General features: G+C 48.1%; 1 protein-coding gene across 4 annotated transcripts in view; it reads right to left on the bottom strand.

Annotated features, from left to right (window-relative positions):
• The window catches only part of Rreb1 (ras responsive element binding protein 1), a 130,858-nt gene extending 118,694 nt beyond the window's left edge, over positions 1-12,164 (bottom strand). For 3 of the 4 annotated variants that reach the window (XM_076859153.1, XM_076859155.1, XM_076859158.1), the window contains exon 1: positions 11,962-12,164. The gene's annotated coding sequence lies outside the window, so the exon portion shown is untranslated. Of the gene's footprint in view, positions 1-11,312; positions 11,369-11,961 lie in introns of those variants that run through there. The other variant, XM_076859154.1, reaches the window with a different exon arrangement.
• Between the last annotated feature and the right edge of the window lie 9,604 nt (positions 12,165-21,768).

The raw sequence follows: 21,768 nt of genomic DNA, 5'->3' as shown, positions 1-21,768 counted from the left end.
TTTCGTGGGACAAGTTCTACTTCTTGTGGAATGGGTTAAATCTGAGCCTTTGGCACCCAGAGATCTAAGAGGGAGCCCAGCGCACAAAGCTTTTTTTCTTTACAGAGGTTTTTTGTTTTGTTTTGTTTTGTTTTTCTGAATGAACTTTGTTTTCACACAGATTACTGGTAAAGCAAAATACTGATGTAACTCTAAGACATTAAGGGTGTCAGGTGACCACTAAGGTCCTGTATGTGGTTCTAGTTAAGAAATAAGTTGGAAAACCAGGTCAAGAAGCAATGTGATACTAAGTAAGGGACCTGAGCAACTGCAAGAGTCCTAGCTTGATTCTCTTCCCATGAGCCCTTGGCTCACAGGTCCAACACACAAAGCATCACTAAAATGAACAAAAACATGGGGATGAGAATGTGGCTGAGTGGTAGAGGGCTTGCTTGGCATGTATGAGGTCCTAGATTTGATCACCGACCCCCCCCCCCAAAAAATAAAATTAAACAAAAACTTAAATGCTTTTAAGATTTAGGTGCACATTTCATCTGAAAACCATTCAAAAGCTCAAGCTAGCCGGGCACGGTGGTGCACACCTGTAATCCCAGCAACTTAAGAGGCTGAGGCAGGAGGATCATGAGTTCAAAGCCAGCCTCAGCAATGGTGAAGTACTAAGCAACTCAGTGAGACCCTGTCTCTAAATAAAATATAAAATAGGGCTGGGGATGTGGCTCAGTGGTCATGCCCCTGAGTTCAATCCCCAATACCAAAACAAAAACAAAAACAAAAAAAAGCTGAGGCCATCTGCAAGAACTCTTTCCTTTTCTCTTTAGCATCAGGAAATATTAATAATTGACAATTATTCTTATCATTTAATGCTGGGGATTGAACCCAGGGGATCTTATCACTGAACTACATCCCTAGTTCTTTTTATTTTGAACCAGGGTCTCACTAAATTGTCTAAGCTGGCCTTGAACTTGTGATCCTCTTGCCTTGAGCTGCCAAATTACAGGGATTACAGGTATGTGCCACCATGCCAGGCAGCATCAGGAAATTAAAAGGAAAGAAAGAAAAGGTGGAGAGAAGGAAGAAGGAAGCCATTCATTTTGCTCCTAGAGACAAGAATAAAACTTCCACTTCTCACTATTATATAAGTACCTTTCATGTTTCATCCAGGCCAGGAACATACTTTTTAACCAAATAAAACATAATAGAAGCATAAAAAATGCTTTTAAAAAATTGAAAACATAAGCATAAAACTCAAGGGAACAAATCTCATTCATAAACTCTGCTTTATCCCACATTCTAATCTCAGAGTTACAAAAGCCAGGGACCTGGAAGTCATCTCCTTCTTCCCCCATCCTGTGCATCCAATCACCTAGTCCTTCCTCCTCTTAAATCTCTATTAAATCCACCCAAGTTCCCCACTGCTGCTGCCGCCATACTTCAAGCCACCAAGGGTTTTCAAAACACAGCCTTCTAGCTAATCTTTATGCAAACAGAAGGTCAAACAGCATCTCCTTTAACCCTGGTCTATTCTCCACTGTGGGTAGGAGTGATCTTTAAAAATGCAAATCTCATCAGGCCCCTCCTCAGCCCCATACCTTTCACAGTGTCCCAGAGTTCTTAAGAACTGCCAGCAATATGGTCTTCTTCTACCTCACCATCGGTGCCATCTGTTTGTTTTGTTCTTCCTCCAGACACACCAGGCTTCTCTCACTACCCTGGACACATCCCTGCTTCCAACCTCTGGGCCTTTGTACAAGCTGTTCTCTGAAGTACTCTTTTCTTCCTCCCACCATCCTTCAGGTATTAGCTCAAATGTCACGTCCACAGGATGCCTTCTTTGACCTGCTACCCAGAATCCTCCACTACAGAGCTTCCTTCCCCTGCCTCCCAGCATTCTCTGCCAGGATGCTTTCCTCTACCTGCTTTCCAGCATCCTCCACTCCTGACACATGAAGAGGCTAAACTTCATATGCTAAGTTCATGTCATGTTAACTTTTAGCACTCAGCACAGTCATATGTGACCTGTTGTGGAACATGTCTCTTTATATGCAATGTATCCTCTATGCGGCTAGCAACTGTCTCTCCTTCCCTTACTAGTAAGTAGCCTTAGTGCTTATCATAGTGTCTTCACCTAGTACATATTAAAATATTTATTAAATAAATAAAAATCCATTTTTTGTGGGGTGTACTGAGGATTGAATTCAGGGGCATTCAATCACTGAGCCACATCCCCACCCCTATTTTGTATTTTATTTGGAGACAGTGTCTCTCTGAGTTGACTAGTACCTCACTTTTGCTGAGGCTGGCTTTGAACTCACCATCCTCCTGCTTCAACCTCCTGAACCACTGGGATTATAAGGCACGCACCCTGGTACCTAGCTAAAAACCCATTTATAAATAATAATAATAATAATAATAATAACAACAACAACAACAACACCATGGGACTGGCAAGCTTGGCTATGGAAAATTGCTTGTTTTCCAAAAAGAGACTGAATCTGATGTGGAACTGGAGACACCTAGCATACCATAAGAAAAAGGGTAAAACCTTACGAAGTTCTTGAACAACAAATGGTCCTCAGAAACCTTATTTTCATGACTTAAATACAAATTGAAGGGGCTGAAGGGCTAGCTCAGTGGTGTGGTAGAACACTTGCCTGCCGCCTATAAGACACTGGTTTCAACCCCAGCACCACAGAAATTTAAATACAAATCAAATTCAGAGATGTGTAAGTTAAACCTCCTCTAAATTAAACTTGTTTTCAAATTTGAAGTAGAATGCTTTAACCAAATACATAAAAAAATTTAACTAACCAAGTCATGGAAAAACTATTTAGGATGAACAGTTTTATAAAATTATCCAGCAAAACAATTAAAAGTCCTATAGTCAAAGAGAAAACAGCTTTTTTTAAAAAAAAATCAATTTTCTATATCAGAGAAGAAAATAAACAAACCTTCTTCGAAATAAGATTAAGTTAAAATATCATAACTGAATGCACCTGCCAAAACTAAGCCTAAACTCTAACCAGCAGGAAAGTACTTATTAAAGAATATTTAAAGTTAGTGTGTTGAGATGAGGGGTGGTGCTAGAGACTGAACCCAGGGCCTCACACATTTTAGGCAGCAGCAATAATGTACATATAGTCAACTGGGATTTCATACACCCCATTCTCCTGGCATCTTCCCTATTTCTGAAAATAAATGTACCACTTTTAAAAGAAAATTAAGGAAAGGTTTTGAGATGATTTTGTATATTCAGAGACATGTTTCACAACAAAGCCTCAGCATAAAGGGAGTTCTCCTAAAAATCTATAAATGATTCTCTTTATAAATATAATCTACAATCAACTTTCCTCAAGCACGTATATTGCACACACACACACTCACACATATGCAAATAAAGGAAGATTTAAACTCTGTAGATTTCTGATATGGCATTTTGTTTTAAATCCAAAGAGTAACGGGGGGGAAAAAAGTTAAATTATACACACATCAACACTCCTATTAACTCATACCACTAATGAAACAAAACTCTAACTAAGGAGAGAAAATGGGCCCACACATTGGAGTTCTGAAATGAGTTTGGTCTTTGATCTGGGTGCCTATCCCTCCTATTTAATGTAAACTTCAAACCAAGAGCCTTGGAAAGTGATTATAATTAGTAAAGGCCCCAGTGTGACAGCTTTTAGCGCAACCAGGCATTAACAAAGTTTTTCTTTTTTTCCCCTCTTTAAATGAAGCTGAGCCAACTTTTATTTTAGGATTTCTAAAATTCAAAAGTCTTTCCCACCAGTGTGCACCAAATCTTTGTATGATGGGTGTGCTGAAAACAACTCTTTACATCCATTTCCTTTGCTGAATTTATAGTGCTATTTGGGCCTCGGCTTCCAAATTACATGTGGCTCTTCTCCAACAACTCTGGTCGTGTATGAGGAATCCACACACAGTGCTGAGCGAGCACCAACTACGGAGTCGGTGGGCTAGGTGCAAGGGATGCAAGAATGCTCTGCTCTGAACGCTGGGGCAACATGCTAGAGATGAACTGCAGCGGAGAAGCCCGACAGACGGGGAGAAAATTATTCTGGAGGAGGGCACAATACTCCCCAGAAGAGGTGGCATGGGGGTTTGAGAAAAAGGGTAAGAAAGGCTCTTTGCTAGGGAAGGGGACTGGGACACAGCAGCATGAACAGTAAGCACAAAAGCAGAAAGAAATGATTCCAAGTGGCAGTGGTGGAGAAGAGAGGGTGGCGAGGGCTGGGACTAGACATTCAGCTTGGAAGCAGCCAACGAAGATCCTGAGTGACAAGGAAGGAGCTTGGGTTTCTTTCCACAGACAACAGGGAGCCAAGAGATGTTTTTAAGTCCGCAAACAACATGCACAGCTCTAGTTTTTGAGGACGAGGACTCTGGCAGAAGAGTGCAGATGAACTAACTGCAGGCGGAGGAACTGGTGGCAGGAAGTTAACTCAGGAGGCATCTGCCACACGGTGAGGGTTTCAGCAGAATGTTAGGCTGCGAGACAGTCCAGGACAGGGGTGAGGTTCCTGGCCTAGAGGTCTGGGTGGACATGTGCTTAAGATCACTTTTCAGAAGGGAGAGAGATGACTTTCACTTTTACAAGTACCTGCAGGGGGAGGTACCTGAAGGTTCCGGCTTGGGAGAAGTTGTAAGTGGAGATAGAGCCGGGAGTTGCCCCATAGTTGAGAAGAGAGGGCAGAGAAGCACCAGGATGCAGAGTGACAGGGCTCAGCTACCAGGATGCACAGAGTGACATAGCCGAGCTATGGCAATGAGCACGCCCAGCAGTGAGTCCACTCACGCAAGAAGAGAGCTGTCATGAAGAGCTACCTGTGTCTATAAGATTAAGTGGGAGTCAAGCCTTGGGGGGCAACGGTCTGCCCAACGCAGGCAGCCCTTCCTTTTCTGGAATTCTGTTCCCCTTTTCTCCCACTCTAGTTGCCTCCTGCCTACGTTGGAGGCAGGGTGAAGGACGAGACCAAGGCAAGAATATAAAAATAATTACTGTCTCCTTCCCCATCCCTTCCAGCCACCGTGCAACTCTCCACTGGCTCTAAGAGGAGACCCAGCTCACAGGTGCTGTCAAAAAGGGCAGATAGTTATGTAAGAAATTTGCAAAAACTTGAGGAAACAAAATAAGGGAGACCATGAGTACAAAAACATCAAGCAAGTAGGGGCTAGTTCAAACACTTAAAAGTATACTCCACATAACTCAAAACTCCAGGGAGAACTGGCGGATGACAGCACCAGAGCAAGTCTCCTTAATGACTCGAGAAGTGACTTGGAAAGCTGAGCCACCTATCAGAACAGCTTCCTGGTGCCAGGGAATCTGGTTTGTTTTAGAAGCAGATGAGTTCTAGGATTTTAATTTACTAACAGGGTTTCCAAACCTTAAGGTTTTCCCCAACCCCCCAGTTTTCTGTGAAACCTTGAACTTACCAACCAAGGTACCTTACAGGCATGTAATAAGACCTTACTTGCTTTATGGAATTTCAGATTTCAAAATAAAATGCATGCAATAACGGGGAGAACCTCAAGTCTACTTGTAGGTATGACAGGCCACCACTACTATGCTGTTTTTTTAAACAGTGCTCCTGCATGCTGGGCAAGTGCTGTACCACTGAGCTTCACCCTGCGACCTGCTACTGCACTTTTAAAGCAGACTTTCTAACCTTGGAGGACATCTGGGGCTGAATAATCTATTGGAGGTGGGGGAATGTACCCTGTGCTCCACAAGAGGTGGAACAGCATCTCTGGTCTCTCCTCAGTAGCAACTGTCCCCTCCCAGATCAGGACACTCCACAATGTCTCCAGACACTGCTAAATGCCCCCTGGGGAAGAGCCACCAAGTTGACAACCACTCCTTTAAATAGTGAGTTCTAAGTTTGCCACTGGCTTTTTCCTTAAAACTCATTCCTAAGCAAATCTCATTAAGAAGAATTTACTAGTTCTGTTTGCTCTCCACCCTGGAGGCAAAAAGAAAGGACCACATTTCCCCCATTTGAACACAAACTCCTGGGCAAATTCTGCCTAACATAATTGAGTTGGGTAAAATTCTGGAAAGGAAATCCAGAGTGGATACCCACAAGGCTTCCTGAGCTCAAAATACACCACTTTTTTCCATATATAGATTTTGACTTTCTGGAACATTAATTTTATCCTTCCAACAATCCCATAAGGTAGAAAAGCTCCTGAATGGGCTAGAAGGTAGCTCAGTGGCAGAGCACTTGCTTAGAATGCACCAGGCCCTGGGTTCCATTCCCAGCACAGGTTGGGGCTGGGGGGAGGGGGCGTGTAGAAAAGAGAAAAGCTACCGAAATAATGTATATAATCACATTCATCAATAACAATGCTGCCAAAAGCTAAGGAATTCCCTTACACCTTCAAATGCAACAGGGAGTTAATTTCAAAAAGTTCTTATTTTAAAACTACACACACAGAGAAAATCAGAGTGCGTATGTTTAATGCTAAGTCCTTTGAGGCCAAGCTGATTCTAAAGAGCAGCTGTTGTACAGTCAGGCTAGACTTAGGAGTTCTGGGTCTGGCTTGACTTCTTACCAGCCCCTGGGTAGATCAAGGCATAGCAGTAAAATGAAGCTGCTCTGAGCTCAAACTCAGAACTTTTGCTAACGGCCTTCACAAAAGCAGGTTGAAACTAACTCTGTCCAAGAAGGTACGCGGAAAAGTAATTCAACCAGCAGACTCAAAACGTTTTTATAACAATCCTACCCTACAGTCTCCGAGGGGGAGTGGTGGAATACCAAGCAAGCTCAGGGGAAAAACAAATAGAGCATTTAAAAGCTTTATCTAATTACCCCCACTGAGACTTTTTCTCTTCAGTCTGGCCGTCTGACAGAGCCAGTGGGGGTTTTCATTCTCTCTCTCCACCCAGTGCCTTCCACCCGCCCTCAAGCAGTCTTCCAGCCTCAGGTGAATCCCCGCAGGAGCAGCCAGTCCCCAGTCCCAGGACCTAACAGAGGTTTTCAAATTCTCTTAGCGTTACTGGCTTGAATCACACAGAGCAAACAGTCTCCACCCTCTCCCATTGCTTTGTCTGAGCACCTATTCACAGGCAGCCACCTTTACTGATGGACAGACAACGACGTGCCCTGCAGTCCCATCAAAAGCAAGATGCACCCGGTCACTGGAAGGACAGCACCCTGCCCCCTCCTTTCCATCTCTGCCCCACCCGCCGCTGCCAAGGAGCAGAGTGCAATCTCCAGCCACGCTCGGCTGCCCTTCAGGCCACGCTGGACACCCAGGCAAGGGGACGAGGGAGACTGGGGGAAGCTGGGCTGATGACACTGCCTACAGAGGGCTGCTAGCTAGGAAAAGCTCCTCCCCACCTTCCTCATTCTTCCACCTCACTGTAAAGAAAACACCAGCGGATGGTTTTCCTCTCTGTAGTCTGCCTTCCATGTGGGAGTGAGGGGAAATTAAAAGTAAGTGATGCATTTCAGAAAGCACATCATGAGCCTCCCTCTGGGTTTCAGATGGTACACCTTTTACCTCTGATTTACGAGGCCCCCCCAGGGTGTGGCAGGCACTCTCTGACCCCTGCCTTTTGAAGAAGGCCCTGACTATTCCTACCCCAAAATCACTTTCTGAGAAAGAGAGAAGAAACAGCACACTTATTTACCCATTTCCTAATTATATTTGGATGTAAAAAAAATATGACTCAACAATGTGTGTTCAACAGGTCAGATGTACACAAATGACCTTGAGACACGGAAACTTCTGCCTTCACACTGGGGCTGTGTTCAATCAAGGTGATGGTTACCAACCCCGGCTTCAGATTTCTACCTTTTATCTTGCTGCAAACATACTTAAAACACATTTATGGTAGAAATGTAATGCAAACCACAATTGTTATTGTTTTCTAACATTTGTTCAGTTCCTCTGAAGAGATTCTGAACCTAATAAAATTCTTTTTTAAAAGGTAGGTATGAACCGGGCTGAATAAACTGAGCCAGAGAGGTGGGGTAACATGGAGGTGGGGACATATGGAGGCCTAATCTAAGAGTGGTAATCTCAGTGAAGGGGGATAGAAAGCTATTGTCCCCTTATCAGGTGAGACTATACTGCAGAGTTTCTATTGATACTATGCTGCATTTCTTTTGAGCGCATATCATAATGAAGAATATAAGTAAGGCATCACTTTATGGATTATGTAGACTTTCCAAAACAAAAAGTCTTATTAACATGTGAGAAAAGGTGCAGTTACATACACATATCCTTGGGAATGCTTAACCTGAACACATTTGGTAACAGAAACGAAGTCACCTCAGACAAGCTGCCATTTGACACCACAGAGTTAGGTCAAAGAATACTGAACTTCAATTAAACACATTACAAAAGAAAGATTATTTAAATATGACAACAAAAACAAAATCAACATTAACATTCTACCTTTCTAGGTCAAAGGACCTGGAGAGTTCAGAAATTGATTAAATCCAGTAAATAATGTAAAACAGGGAAGGACTCCCTTTCAAAAATGCTTCGGTTAATTTTAGCATCCTTCTGTTTAGCTGCTTAGCAACCCTTATCCTATGACCTTCTAAGCACCACCTACTTTTCAGAAGGATAATGAATAGAAACATCAAAAGGATTCACTTCTGACTGCATCTAGAGAGTAGATTTAACCAATTTTTATATCAGTCAAGTTTATATTAATTATGCCATGTAAACCCCTAAAAGGACAGAATTTTTCAACTTCATTAAACAGGAAATCTCCTTAGCTGAAGCTGATATCATTATATTAGCAAGTGAGCATACAGATAGCAAGCAAAGACCTCCAAACTGACCCAGGAAGTGAACTCACACAACAGTTCAAAATTAAAGAGTTAAAAATGAGGGGTCTCCTAACAGCAGCTACATATTGCCTGCCTTAAAGCAGGTAACCAATAAACAGCTGTTGATCAGATGCAGGATGAATAAAGTTAGGCTCCGTTTTCCTCCTTCAATATTCGGTACCTGTGTTGGATGCCTGAAGAAATCTAAAATAAAAAGACCCTTCAATCAAAAGGTCACTTGTTGGATGGTGTGTATGCCTAGGAAGGGATGTTCCACCTGTACCAGCTGAGTTAGAGGCACGATCATCACGTGAAAAACACTAGTCTGTCATGAGGCTGGACAGTCTGAATTTCTGATGAGAAATAAAATGGTATGTAGGAAAATGCAGAGAATGATATTCCATACACCAGTAAGCATCAGCAGCATTTCTTAAGATTATCACGTATCCAGCAAATCCTTTTTAAAAAACAAAGCATTCTAAAAGCCAACCAGTTCAGCAGTATTTTTAAGAATGATAGGACAGTGCAAGTTCATTAACTTAAAATGAAGAAAGAGAAATAAATAAATAAATCAAAGAGCTCCTCTTCTCCCTTTCTTCTGTAAAAAGGGGAAAGGTATTTTTTTTCACACATTTAAAACTTGATTACAGCCACTGAAATGTTTAATTCATCAGTGTAACCAAAGCTCAAAACACATAAAAGCAGAACCCATCAACGGGTACCCAGAAGTCTCCCTACAACGGGCAGAAGTAAAAAACAACAACAACAAAAAAACACAATGGTCCACTTTGCCTATATTATTTACAGTATTTCAAATTCATTCCTTCAAAAGTTCTGTGGATTCTTGAAGGAAGCAGAGTTTTTTTAAAAGAGGCTTTAGCCAAGCTTCTAACTCAAACTTCCGGGTTAAATTATGTCTTGGAAACCATACCTGCCTACTCCGAAAAGCACCAAATCTAGAGGATGCTTTTCACGGGTGTGAACAAACAAAAACACATTCTTTTCTTTGCCGCTCTCATTTCCCCAACTTTCACTTCAATTAACTTTTTTTTCAGAACACACTCGTGCACAAGCACAGATATTAACTGGTGAAAAAAAAAAAAAGATCTAAAAAATACGGGAATGCACATCAGCCACACCATCTCCTTTCAAGACAGAAATACCTTGCAATTTCCAGCATCCCTATTCAACAGGCAAACTTTCTTTCCCTTGGCTTTTCAAGAGCTAAGCTTAAACCTAGACTCAAAAAACAAGAACTAGGGTGAATTGTTCTTCTGATGAAAAATCCTTAGACAGGTTTTTCAGCATACCGAAAAGTTCCATTTCTTTATTCACCCCTTTACTTCTCTCCACCACCACCACTACTTAGCATCCCCAAAAGAGAAGAAAAAAAACCTCCAAAGTGCCCCGAATGTGTGCTGCTGCTGGCTCTGAAGCCGTGTAGAATTTCGTAATGGAATGTGAACTGCTCGTCCGGATCTGGGCTCACGTTCTATCTCCTAACCAGTAAGGAGCAAGGGAGGGCAAATCTGCTGAGCAAGGAGAAATACTTTCCTCCTCTTTTATAACCCATCACGGATGCACCGCGAATGAGGGACGCTAGCTGCTGCACGCGGCGCCTGTCAAGCGGCCCCGTAGCCAGTCGGGCCTGCGACCCGTGGGGTCCCCGCACCCCCAGACCCCCGCCCCGCCGGGACCCGGGCTCGGTCACCGCGCCCGACACTCACGCGCGGCGGGGGAGCGGGTCACATCCTCGAAGCGACCCTGGCCGGGTCCAGAAAACACGCCGCTTCCCAGGGAGGGGGCTGGCGACGGGAAGGACCTCCCCTGCTCCTTAGCAACCATTAAGGTCGCAGTTTCCTAAGAGACCGCGAGCGGGGAGGGGGCGCCGGGAGCTGGGCTCGAGCGCGGGGGGTGGAGGACCAGGCCCCCTTTCCCCGCACCCCGCCCCGCCCGCCCGGGCCTCCCCCGCCCCCCCGCTGGGCGCTGCGGGCAGGGATGGGAGGAGGAAGCGAAGCCCCAGAACTTGCGAAAAATTGGTCCAGCCGGCGGCGGACAAAAGTTTCCGAGCGCGCTCCACAGCTGGGCGGCGGAGCGGGGCCGGGCGGCGGGCCCCGCCTCGGATGCTCCCGGCCTCCTTCCTGTGCTCGTGACGGCGCCGGGCCCGAGCCCCCCCGCCCCGCGATGCAGGCTCGATCCTCACCGAGGTCTCCCACGAAAACACGTACCCCGCCAACGGAAGAACAAGGGAACAATACGCGCCGCCACGGCCCGGTTCCCTCCTTCCCCGGTCCCCCGGGGCGGTGGTCGGCGGGACCCCCACCGCGAGCCGAGAACCCGCGAGGACGCGGGGTTGCCCGCGGCCCCCTCCCGGCCGGCGCCGTCCTCCCGGGAGGATCAAAGTCCGCAGAGCAGGGCGCGGCGGATGCTCCCACCGAGCAGCCCCGGTCTAGCACCCCGGCGCCAAGCACCCCGGGCAGGCACCCCCAAGCGGGCACCCCCGGATACCTTGCGGCGGCGGCGGGCGGGCGGGCGCCGTCATCTCCGCGCTTCCCGGCCCGAGAGGGACTCGAAAGTATGTAGGAGAAAAGTTTCCCCTCCCACATGGGGGGGAGGATGTCGGGGGAGAGAGGGCGGAAGATGGAGAGCTGCGCTGGGAAGATGTTTCTGGCCGGCGGTGCGTGCACCATCCGAGTCCCCGCGGTGCTGGTTAAAAATAAACTAGGCGGCGCGGGTCGGGCCGGATTCCTGCGCTCGGACGGCTAATATGGATGCGCATCAGGTCCTGCTGGCGGGGCGCTGCGGCGGCTCGCGCTGGGAGCTGGTTGGCAGAGCCGGCTGCTCGGGAAGGGGAAAGGAGCGGAGGAAGGGGAGGAGGGGGAGGAGGAGGAGGAGGAGCGGCCGGGCTCCGAGCCGGAGGGGAGAGGGCTGCCGGGCTCATCCCCGGCTGGCCCCACCGCCCCCAGCGCGTGCTGCGCGGCGTGGGGTGCGCGGGTCCTCCGCTCCGGGAGACGCCGAGTTTCAAAAGTACAACGCACTCTGCAGACTTCACCCTCCCCATCCCCAAAAAGTTCTTTAAAAGGTCGCTCCCGGCTGTGCCCCGGACATCTCGCTGCCACCCAAGGACCGCGAGCCGGAACCCGGGACGCGTACTTACGGCCCCGCAGGGCGCTCGGCTCCCAGGCATGATGCGGTGGGGACCGGTGGGCTTCGGGGAGAGAACGAAGAGAGATGCAAACTTGTTCCGGAAAAGGAATCAAAATGGCGTTTCTGGATGTGCAAAGTTCATCAACTCCGCAGTCACTTCCCCTCCTCCTCTTCTCCCTCAGGGAGGGAGGTGGGCGAGGAGCTGGCGACCCCAGCGCCCCAGCCGTCGTCCCGGCCCCCGCCTCGGCCCCCCGCCCCGCTTCCTCGCCCGCACGCTCCGAGACTCGCTCTCCCCCTCTCACCCTGATAAGTAGACACATCACGTGTTGCTCCTGCGAGTCTCCAGGGGACGTGTTACTGAGCGGCCGCGGCGGCGGCGGCGGCGGCTCGGGCGGGGGGGGGGGGAGGACCGCGGTACCCGCTCGTCCCTACCGCCGCCCCCGCCCCGATTTTAGCGGGGTGACCGCCTTGGCCATCCCGGGATGGATGGAGGTGGAGTCCCCACCCCACCCCCACCGCAGCCCCAGGTTTGCCCCACGCCCTCCGGAGGCGCCTGGGGCCAGGGGAGGGCCCGCCGCCCGAGGGGAAGGGTCTGGGCTGGCGCAGCTGATCGCAAGCCCACCCCGCCCGGCGCTCACCCGCCGCCACCTTCTCCAGCCACCGCGCCCCCTCCCCTCCAGCCTTCAGTGCCGGCGGCTCCCGGTCCCCGGGTTTCCATCACTTTACTTCATGGTTTGTTTCACTATTTTAACGGAGGAGGGGGAAAGGCGGCGACGCCCGGGGGCAGCGAGAGGGGCACCTCGGAGGCCGGGGAGGGTAACGTGGCGGAGGGGGAGCCCCACCGGCGCGGCGCCTCCTCCACGCGGTCCTCGCTCTGCATCCAGGTGGGGCGAGTAGAGGATGGGCAGGAGATTAAGGCACAGGCGCGTTTCCCCGCCCCCAGCTTCACGCGCTCGCGCTGCCCGGTCGGTCCTTCCAACCTGAGGCTGCGCCAGCGTTCGCTCTCCGTCTAACAAACGCCACGCGCCTCCACTCGGGTCACCTACCCTGCCCTACGCCCCGCAAAAGGATGCTTCAGCGGAGGCTCCTGGTCGCCGATGGAGCCGGGGATGGCGGAGGCGCCTACCGCCACCGTGTCCCCACCCCGCCATGGAACGGCTGATGCTGTGTCATCCACGTCGCCCTCCAAGGCGTCAGGGAAGCCACATGCAATATCTCTTTCTCTCAGAGGGCTCCTGTTTCAACTCTGAAAAACAGGGGCCCTCCTCGGAGCCGCTCTCCATCCCTGCGGCTCCTGCCGCCACCTCGCACTTCGCCCGGGCTCTCTTGGCCCGAGTTATCAGAGAGCCCAGAGAAACCAGGCCTGGCCGTGCTTCCTCTATAACGCAGCTGACATGTTTCCAACTGGTGATACTCTTCCTACTGAGGCTCCCAAGGGGGCCAGTTCTCTGGGCCTTTGGACACATCTTCAGAAAGATGATCGTGGTTGTTGAAAATAAAACCCCTTCCCCCCCCCCCCATAAAGATGAAAGAACACAGAACAGGACTTTAGAATTATGCATTTGAGACTACTGAGGCAAGATGATGTTACACATGCAGAAAGCTGGCTATTCCTCATTTAGTCTGACCTTTGACCCTGGCTCCACCCACCAGCTCCTCCAAGAACCCTTGAACACCATACAAAGTTATTAGCCCCATTGTGGGTTTTAATTTGAGGCCTTCCTTCAGCCAAACTCTGTAGTTTTCAAGGCTGCAGGCAGAAGTGTCTGCCTCAGGATAGACTCATGGATGGGTCTTGACCAAGAAAGAACTCTCTAGAACCAAAGAAAAGCAGTTGGACCATTTACCCCTGGCTTGAGATAAGTAGGCTAAACCAGTGCCCAAGAGGGAACCGATTCAGCTGGCTGTTTCTCTGACTTCCAGTGATTAAAAATAAGTTTTCAGAACCTGTTAGGTTTCCCAGGGTCTACTGTTTACTGAGGAAAACTCTATTCAGAGAAATTTTAGCAGTTGCGTTTTTTCTAAGCTTTATGCCACCACCTCCCAACCCCTGTTCCCAAGTGCTATTATCAAATGCTTTTTTTGAAGACTGGCCTGCCCTGGAGGAAATGGGCAGTGGGCAGGTCTCTAAACAGGAGTCACCCTTCACACAGTCATCACAGAATTGGTGTCTCGTGCTTCCAATTTGTAACCTGTTCCAGTGAGAGGGCAGAGGAAAGGCCAGGTGGGCAATTTTGCTTTATTTACTTGCCTGCTTCTGATTTTCCTGGTCTCCTCATTCAGTGATAGGTTTTGACTAGAAACAATATCAAAGGTGGAATTTTACTTGTAATTTAGTTTATTTTGCAAAATACATTCAAACCTCCAAAGCAACATCAAATTTCATGACAAATCACCATCTCTATAATACCAGCAGCTAAAAAAAGAAAGTTGTTTTATTAAAAGTTACTTTTTAAAAACTGGATTCCAGTGATACTGGGTCCTGTGTTCCTCCTCCTCCTTTGTAGCTAATTAATAAACTTGGAAGTCAAGCCACCTGTTTAAAGGTTTGTTTGTTCATATTTCATATAAACTACTTATCCAACAAATATTTTCTGAATTATGCTATCAAAACCACAGTGAGATGTCACTTCACATCTACTAAGATGACTATCACCAAAAACAGAGACAATAAGTGTTGGCAAGGATAAGGCAAAATTGGAACCCTCATACCTCTGAGGTGGGAAAGTAAAACGGTCCAGCCTTTTGTGTGTAGGGCAGGGGCAATGCTAGGGATTGAACCCAGCTATGCTCTAACACTGAGGTACATACCCAGTCCTTACTTATTTTGAGACAGGGTTTCATTAAGTTATTCAGGCTGGCCTTGAACTTGTGATTCTCCTGTCCAGACTTCCTAGTAGCTAGGATTACAAGCATAGGCCACTGCACCTGGTAGGTGTAGCCATGTAAAAAAATCTTTTGGAAGATATTTAAAATGTTAAACATAGAATTATTATATGACCCAGAAATTCTACTCCTAGATTCATAATGCTAGAAATTAAAATATATGTTCACATGAAAACTTGTATACAGATGCTCATAGCATTATTATTATTATTATTATTATTATTATTATTATTATATTAGGGATTGAAGCCAGGGGTGCTTTACCACTCATTGAACAACATCCCCTGTCCTATTTATTTATTTATTTATTTATTTATTTATTTTTTAGGCAGGCCCTTGCTAAATTGCTGAGACTGACCTTGAGCTTGTGATCTTCCTGCCACAACCTCCTGAATCTCTGGGATTACAAGCATGCACCACCATACCTGGCAGGAGCATTATTCATAATAGCTAAAAAAATATTCAAGACCCGTTTATTGATGAATGGGCCAAAAAATGCGGTGTATCCATACCCATTATTCAGCCACAAAAAGACATGAAGTACTGACACATGCAACAACATGGATAAACCTCAAAAACATTATGCCAAATGAAATGTCAGACCCCAGAGGACAAATAATACAATTCCATTTATATGAAATATCCAGAATAGGAGACCGAAAGTAAATAAACAATTACCTAGGGCCAAAGGTTTGGGGGCAATGGGGACATTCTGCTAACACAGATGGGGTTTCTTTTGAGGATGACAAAAATGTTCAAATACTGATCATGGTTATGATTGCACAACTCTACATATACTTAAAAAAAAATCCCTCTATCTTCAAAGAGATAAAAGAAAGCTCTACAAAAGAGAAAGCAATGAAGCTGAACATGGAAAATGCTAGAAACTTAGGAAATGGGGAGTAGGATTCAAAACATCAGATTGGCTGGGCATAGTGATGCACACCTTAAATCCCAGCAGCTCGGGAGGCCGAGGCAGGAAGATTGCAAGTTCAAAGCCAGCCTCAGCAACTTAGCGAGGCCTTAAGTAACTCAGTGAGACCCTGTCATAAAATAAAATATAAAGAGGGCTGGGGATGTGGCTTAGTGGTTGAGTGCCCCGAGATTCAATCTCTGGTACCAAAAAAGGAAAAAAAAAAAAATCAGGTCAATCAAAGTAACAAAATACATACATATACATGTATGCATGTGTATGTATATATGTATGTGCCTGCACACACATTATACAAATAGCAGAAGCACTGGCAGGGTTATAATTATGTGTCCTGTCCTGAGATCAGCAAGGATTTTAGCATGGCTGGATTATAACATACACAGAATAGGGCTGGGGATGTAGTTCAGTGGTAGAATGCTTGCCTAGCATGTGCAAGGCCCTGGGTTTGATCCCCAGCAGCCAAAATAAAATACAACAAAATAAATAAACAGTGGTGGACAAGTGATGAGTCTAAAGTGAGGGCCACACCACAAGGCGTTCGAATATTGATCTCAGGCACCCAGGGTGGGGACTAGAAGGACTAGAGAAGGAAGGATCAAGAACCACTTCAGAGATGGGCTGGGGTTGGGGCTCAGTGGTAGAGCAGTTGCCTAGCAAGTGAGAGGCACTCGGTTCAATTCTCAGCACTGCATATAAATGAATAAAACATCCATAAACATCTAAGCAAATATTTTTTAAAAAACACTTCAGAGAAAGAACTGACAGAAAAGCAACTAGTAGACCAGGGATGGGGATGGGAAAGGGGAGGTGAGGAAGTCAGGGCCTGGAGGATTCCTAGCCAGCTGTCCAAGAGAAGGCCAAAAAGGGGGAAATCAGAAGTGGGAGCCCTTCGAGGTGGAAGGTGACAGAGTAGGTGACATTGAGCCTTGAGGTAGAAATACATGGCTGTGCTGTAGAAAAGGACCCCCAAAGGAAAAGGACGTGCTGTTGGAGAGGGCTGCTTGGATGAGGTGACATGATCTGTTGAATTGCACAAGATGGGAAGGTGTCCCCCAGGCAGAGAGGAGTGGGCAGGGCGTGCCAGACAGAGGGGGCAGGGAGCAGCCAGCACAAGGGCACAGAGGCATAAAACAAGGTCAGTTTCCTGGACTGCAAATACCTCCCTCTGTGGTAGCAGCGGAGGGGGAGAAGGGGAGGCAGCAAGAGATGGGGCTGGAGCCATGGCCAGGGTGCCCGGATGGCTCTCAAGAACACCACACACCTTGAAGCCGACTTGGACTCCATCCAACAGTGAGGCAATGAAAGGGCTTATGGAGTTGAAGAGGGAAGACAGCCTCCCTTGTGGCACTGCAGAGAACCGTCTGGAAGATGACAAGATGAGACAGGAAGGCTCCTTAGAAATGAATGCAGAGTTAGCTCCTGGCTGGCTGTAAGGTGGGGGCGGTGAATGGATTTCCGACACAACTGGGCCAGAGAATCCACAGAACCTGACCGATTGAATATAGGAGAATGCGAAGCCCATTCCTACAGAGCATTCCAACAGGTGTGCCACCAAAAGACAGGAAGGCAGCATTAGAGTGACAGATGGCAGTGCAGGGGTGAAGCACTGGGACATCTGGACAGAGGGACCTAAGGGAGGAGAAGGGAGAGATGGAATCCACTGGGCTTGGTCCCAGCTGACTCCATAGGGAGCCACTAGGGAGTTCAGAAGAGTGAGTCCCTAATCTGGGGCTAGGGCCACTGGACAGATTGTGGGCCCATTCACCAGCAGCATGAATCTTGCGGAGGGAGAGTGATGTGTGGAAGACGACAGAATGCCTGGCTCAGGACAAGGCCCTGGAGAGGCAAGGGACAGAAAAAGCTGGCAACCCTGAGCCCAGGAAAGGGCCCCTGATCCTGTGGGTGAGCAAGAGGGAGTGACCAGGGTTTCTTTTCTTTCTTTTTTTTTTTCTCTCTAAAGGCTGTAGATCAGCCAAGGAGGTGAGTGTAAGTTTCCAAAGCAAAAGGTTCACACAGCGAGAAATGGATGCAAGTTGCTAAAAAGGGGGCGGGGGGAGTGAGTGTGGAAAAAGGTGGGTTCACGTGAGCATGGATGGCAAGAGCCAGGGAGCAAGGGGTTAAACAGCGCGGAGCAGAAGAGGAAGTGAAGGCAGCGTGCTCCGTGGAGAAGTCAAGTGAGAAAAGGAAGGGAGAGAAAGGAAAGTAACAACCACCATGATAATGATAATAGCAGCCAACAGTCACTGGACGCTCATCCCGCGCCAGGCACCAGGCCAAGGGCCTTCCACGTAAGATCTTGCTTCATCCTCTCCACCCTCCTGTCAGGTAGGTGCCATCAGGGTGCCCACTTTACAATGGAGAAACTGAAGCACAGAGAGAACTACCCAGCATCCCACAGCTGGCGAGTGGGAGAGAGGAGACACAGACCAGGCGGCTGACCCTGGTGGGGGGCACTTTTACTATTGCCCGCACCATCATTGATAGCCAGCAGAGAATTAAGTAGTTAACTAATTTTTAAACAATGCCTACTTGCCAGGTGCAGTGACATACACTTGTAATCCCAGCAGCTCCTGGCTGAGGTGGGAGCATTATGAGTTCAAAGCCAGCCTCAACAATTTAGGGAGAGCCCTAAGCAACTTAGCGAGACTCTGTCCCAAAATAAAATATAAAAACGGGCTGAGAGTGTGGCTCAGTTGTTAAGCACTCTTGGGTTCAATCCCTGGTACAAAAAAAAAAAAAAAAAAAAAAAAAAAGCCTACTTGATTGTCTTGACTAATCTCAATAAAATGTCCTGGGTTGGAATTTTGCAGAAAGGCTACTATTATTGTCTGTGCAGTTATTTAGCAAGGATTTCATTGGAAAGATAAACGAACACACGTTTTTAAGTGTTGCTAATTTGGTTTACAATCGTCTTACCCTCACACTGTTTACAAGGTATGAAGCTCTCTCTGCTCTCCAAGTATTATTCTGTTCCATATGTGCAGAATAAGTGCTGAATATTTTGTGAATTTCAACATACCTAGCACAGTGAGGTTAAAGACAATGAGCTGGCAGAATCCACACTCTCATCAGTGGTTTTGAACCAGGCGCTTCTGATCCCCAGGGTATGTTTGGCAATGCCTGGAGACATTTTGGGCTGTCACAAGTTGGGGGAAAGGTACTCCTGGCATCTAGTGAGCGGAGGTCAGAGATGTTGCTTCACATACTACAATGCACAGGACAGCCCTCACGGTGAATTATGTGGTCCCAAATGTCAATAGTTCCAAGGTTGAAGAGCCCTGCTCAACAGTGATTTCAAAATTATCCCTAAGCGATCCCGGTCTGGGGAAGGAATTTTAGAATGGGTAAATCACCCAGGCCATTTCTTGTCAGCAGGAAACGAATGTAGATCCAGAGAGGGAGTGAATCCTGACACACCAAGCAGAGGAGGGCTTTGGAAGGAAGGGGCATAGAGTGTGTTCCCGTCTGTGGCAGAGGAGAAGAGGGCGAGGGATCGGCCTTGGGAGGAAAAGAGGGATCTTTCTTATTCTAAGAAGGGAGAGAAGGTAAAAAGAATAGGAGGAACCTACCGAGAAATACTAGTGGGAAAAAGGCAGGTTGTGGGAGCCAGTATCTGATGGCCTTGAACGTGTAAAGCACCAGTGCAGAACAGCAGGAGAGAGGCCCAGGCTGGGGGTGACAGGGGTGGTGGTCGGTGGGACGCTCTCTTCTCTGCTTCCCTTCCATGCTATGGAACCGCAGAGGAGAAGAGCAGAGAATGAGGAAGGCTCCCGAAATCTAAATGTGCAAGCCAGACAAACGAGACGGAGTCCAGAAACCTCTGGGCCTCTGGACATGATAGGGGGCTGGGGCGAGCATGACCAGGTCCAAATGGCCAAGGAGGATGACAGAGGAAGGGAGCTGAGACGGTGGCCGGAGGGCCCAGGCAGGGGCCAGGAAAGGCAGAAGAGCTGAGTGTGGAGGACCCAGGCCTGGAGCCCTGGGGGGGGCGGGGGGGAGAAGATGCTGATAAGGAATGCAATGACCTAATCACTCCGTGCAGCAGAGGGGGCAGATGTGAAGCAGGAACAGGACACGGGGACTCTATAGGGATGGTCCTGTTACTGAAGATGAGGAAGGGGATGGGCTAAGGGGGAAAATGACAAAGTGGCCACTCAGGCTGTCACAAAGACAATGTGTAGTGAAGTCAGAAGACACCAAGAGGCAGGTATCAGCAGCTGGTGCCAACCGCGGAAGGGGGTGCTATGACCTCAATTGTGTCCCCCCAAATCTCTATGTTTAAGCGTGAACCCCTAGATCCTCAGAATGAGACTGTATTTAGAGACAGACCCTCAAAGTTCAAATGACATCATTAGGGTGGGCCCTACCACAACCAATGGATGTCCTTTATACAGTGAAGAGATCAGGGCCAGGCGCGGTGGCACACACCTATAATCCCAGCAGCTCGGGAGGCTGAGGCCGGAGGATTGCAAGTTCAAAGCCAGCCTCAGCAATTTAGGGAGGCCCTGAGCAATTCAGTGAGTTGTCTCTAAATAAATGACAAAAAAAGGGCTGGGGATGGTGGCTCAGTGGTTCCAAAAAAAAAAAAAAAAAAAAAAATCAGGACACAGACACACAGAGAAGACCTGGGAAGACACAGGAAGTAGATGGCCATCTACAAGCCAAGGAGAGGCCTTTAGGGTCTAGGTAATCCCGATTCATATGTTGATGTATTCAGAGGCAGGGCCTTTGGGAAGGAATTAGGGATAGTGGGTAGAGCCTCAGGGGTGGTATTAGTGTCTTTAAGAGCAGAGGAAGAGAGACCTGAACTAGCACACCTCCTCTCTGGCCCAGTGAGGCCCCCTGCCTTGTTAGGATGCATCAGGAAGGCCCTCACAGATACCAAGAAGGTGCCCCACGGGGCTCTTGAACCTCCAGAGCCAGGAGCTCAGTAGACCTTTTGATAAACGACCCACTCGGTGAGACTGAGTTATAGCCACAGAAAACAGACGGAGAATCAGGAGGAACCAGCCCTGCCAACCCCTTGATCTTGGGACTTCTGTCTCCCCGCTGTCCCAGTCCTCGCTCACTGACACAGGAAGGAGGGTGTTGGAGGGGAGGATGAGCCCTGATGTGGAGGGGACCGGAGAAAACGCACTCGGGGCTCCACTTCCTGCCGACGGGGAGTCCCAGTCTTCTTGAGGAAAGACCTGGAAGGCAGTGCTGTCTCTAAAAACAACCCCCATTGCAGAAGGGCGCTGACGGCAGGGGAAGTGCCGCAGAGAGGACCGAGGATTTGTCTCTCAGAACGGGGGGGGGGGGGGGGGGGGGGGGGGGTCTACCTCTCTTGAATGCAGGGACTCATCTTGGCTAACGGTTTCCTCTCTTCTGGACCAAGCACGGGAACTGAGCATTTTGCAGGCTCTTAAGCATATTTTGCAAAGTGTGCAGAGGTGGACCGGTCAGGGAGGATGGTGGGAATCAGCTGGAAGGGGTGGGGGCCTAGAGGAAGTGGCCAGAAGCAGGGTTTGCCCGAAGGAGGAAGGCTGGTGGTGAGATGGTATTTGAAATTTCAAAGTCTACTTAGTAATGTGGCCACTTAAATCCTGTCCGTGGGGCCCCGTGGCTCTCGCCTATGACCCCAGCTCTTCGTGAGAGTAGAGCATGAGGATCACAAGTTCAAGTCAAGTCCGGGCAACTTAGCGAGACCCTGCCTCAAAACAAAATAAAAAGGGTTGGGGATGTGGCTCAGTTGTAGTGCCTGCCTACTGTATGTGGAGCCCTGGGTTGGATCCCTGGTACTATAAACGAACAAATCCAAACCTCTCTGCCTCAGACAAGCAGCACAGTCGCAGAGGGATGGGCTACGGAGAACACCTTAAGACAACCCAATACATTATACCCCAGCAACCCAGAAGACTTAAGGAATGCTTTACTTCTGACAGTTGAGGGGTTTTCCTTTATTATTTACTTATTTTGCAGGGGGGGGGGGTGCTGAGGATTGAATCCAGGAATACT

This window comes from Callospermophilus lateralis, chromosome 6, assembly GCF_048772815.1.
Source record: "Callospermophilus lateralis isolate mCalLat2 chromosome 6, mCalLat2.hap1, whole genome shotgun sequence".
Taxonomy (NCBI): Eukaryota; Metazoa; Chordata; class Mammalia; order Rodentia; family Sciuridae; genus Callospermophilus; species Callospermophilus lateralis.
The sequence above is the reverse complement of the archived record's forward strand: the minus strand, read 5'-3'. Positions and strand labels throughout refer to the sequence as shown.